Source organism: Schistocerca serialis, unplaced genomic scaffold, assembly GCF_023864345.2.
Source record: "Schistocerca serialis cubense isolate TAMUIC-IGC-003099 unplaced genomic scaffold, iqSchSeri2.2 HiC_scaffold_1217, whole genome shotgun sequence".
NCBI lineage: Eukaryota > Metazoa > Arthropoda > Insecta > Orthoptera > Acrididae > Schistocerca > Schistocerca serialis.
In genome coordinates this window covers 25,001-27,500 of record NW_026047422.1, presented here as the reverse complement: position 1 = coordinate 27,500, position 2,500 = coordinate 25,001, and the positions used below count along the sequence as shown (strand labels likewise).

General features: G+C 56.4%; 1 non-coding gene across 1 annotated transcript in view; it reads left to right on the top strand.

The window, feature by feature from the left end:
* Positions 1-2,320: 2,320 nt before the first annotated feature.
* The window catches only part of LOC126435736 (small subunit ribosomal RNA), a 1,909-nt gene continuing 1,729 nt past the window's right edge, over positions 2,321-2,500 (top strand). Inside the window, exon 1 of the ribosomal RNA XR_007580161.1 lies at positions 2,321-2,500. This exon is cut by the window's right edge and continues 1,729 nt beyond it. This is a non-coding gene — a ribosomal RNA (small subunit ribosomal RNA).

Genomic DNA, 2,500 nt, shown 5'->3' with positions numbered 1-2,500 from the left:
TGTGCCTTAACCTAACTTACGTTGTGCCTTAACCTAACTTACGTTGTGCCTTAACCTAACCCATGTTGTGCCTTAACCTAACCCATGTTGTGCCTTAACCTAACCCATGTTGTGCCTTAACCTAACCCATGTTGTGCCTTAACGTAACCCATGTTGTGCCTTAACGTAACCCATGTTGTGCCTTAACGTAACCCATGTTGTGCCTTAACGTAACCCATGTTGTGCCTTAACGTAACCCATGTTGTGCCTTAACGTAACCCATGTTGTGCCTTAACGTAACCCATGTTGTGCCTTAACGTAACCCATGTTGTGCCTTAACGTAACCCATGTTGTGCCTTAACGTAACCCAATTTGTGCCTTAACGTAACCCAATTTGTGCCTTAACGTAACCCAATTTGTGCCTTAACGTAACCTAATTTGTGCCTTAACGTAACCTAATTTGTGCCTTAACGTAACCCATATTGCGCCTCAACCTAACCTATATTGCGCCTTAACCTGACGCACGTTGTCGCTGAACCTGCTCTGTAATTGTTATGCAACTCGTTAAATTAGTGTAGTGTTGCCTAACCGCAACCCTCGCAATATAGTTCGCTATTCGCACTGCCCGGTCCCCTGTGTATCGCGTCATGTTAAACACCTTGCAAGTGTTGCTGACTTTCCACATGCTCCTGCTATACACTGTAATGTGGATAGCAGCAGGACGTACATGCCCCCCCCCTTCCCCCCTGCCTTCGCAAGCTGGTCGTTGAGAAGTTTGCATGTTCAATGCCCTTCGCATGCCGACGTACTCAGCCTACGTTGTGGTACGGCCTGTCACCTGTCCGCGGATGTACGCAAAACCCACAAACTGTGCTGCACATTGGTCCGTATGTACTGAATGATACATCGTGGCACATGTGTGACCGTACGTTGACTGCGCCTAGCAACGGCGGACCATACAGTCCAAATATTGTGGACGCAGCTACGTGTCGTCTCCCTTTAGGAGCTGGATTGCAGTGTGGTACGCCATTCAGACGTGTGGGAGGAACGGACGCCCTGGATGGCGATCAGCATGAGCAGTCTGTTGATGTAGTGGAGCGTGTATTCGGACGTAGTCGTCTCTTCTCACACACTGTGATAGCATGTTGCACCGCGTTCCACATCTGCGACATGCTGCAGAGGCCGGCTGACAGTCGTTCGCGCAATGGACACCGCATACGTACGGGGGCTACCTTCCACGTGTTCTCTAGGCGTGCACATGTTGTTGCGTCTATGTGGGCAGACGTAGTGTGTTGTGACACCTGACACAGGCATGCAATACTCGTTGCAAATGGCGATGGACGTCTACGTTTGCTGGTGACGTTACGCAAATGAACAACTGGTAACCCGTTGTGGTGCGGTTGTTCTCGCTAGAGGTGAATCAGTGTTGGCGACGATCGGTCGAGCTATTAACCGGTTGTTTCATGGATACCCACCATGCCCACGAACGTGAAAGGGGACCCACCATGCCCACGAACGTGAAAGGGGATCTGGGTGTGAGGCGATACGCGGCGGTGGCTGGGTGGGACCGTCCCCGGCCGGTGAGGGGGGGCCGCCCGGCGTGCTGGCAGCGCGGTGCGTGGGCGCACGCGCTACAGCCGGCTGGTGGGGGCGGCCAGTGGCAGGCGCGCCGGCCGACGGACGCGGCAGGCGGCGCAGCTGCGCGCCGGCGCCCCCTGCTCGCGGCGCCTTGCGGCCAAAGTAGGTCCTCGCGGGCCCGGTGCGAAGCGCGGTGGCCATCTGCAGTGTGCTGGTCCGATTGAGGACTGTGTGCGCTGAGGATGCGCCGCCGCCCGGCGCTCGGCGCCGCGACGCCGTCTGCTGCTCGGTCGCCCCAGCGGTTCTCGCAGGTGGTTTGTATCGCAGCTGTGCGGACGTGTTGGCGCGTGCGCTGTGCTGGGAGAGTTCGCTTCGGCACCCAAGTGGGGCTTTTGTCCTTCTGTGGCGCTGGCGTTGGAGCTGCCGGTCACCGTAGGTGGCGCGTGTTGTCTCCCGCCGGCAATGCCACGACAGCACGCTCCCGGGCCTCTGTCGGCAGCGGCAAGCTCAGTTGGGAGCACGGGTGGTCGCACCTAAAGCGTCTACTCGCCTAACTCCGGGCGATTGCGCCTCTCTCGAACCCGACCAAGTACTTAGGACGGCGCTGCGCGCCGCCGGGACCTGAGAGGGTTTCGAGGTGTGTTGTGCAGGGGAGCTCAGCCTCCTCCTGTTTGCAGAATAATTGAGCGGACGCTTGCGTGTTCGCGCGGGCCCCCGGGACACACTCCCGGGCGGCCGGCTGCTCAGCTCTAGTTGACGCAGCTCCCTGGTTGATCCTGCCAGTAGTCATATGCTTGTCTCAAAGATTAAGCCATGCATGTCTCAGTACAAGCCGCATTAAGGTGAAACCGCGAATGGCTCATTAAATCAGTTATGGTTCCTTAGATCGTACCCACGTTACTTGGATAACTGTGGTAATTCTAGAGCTAATACATGCAAACAG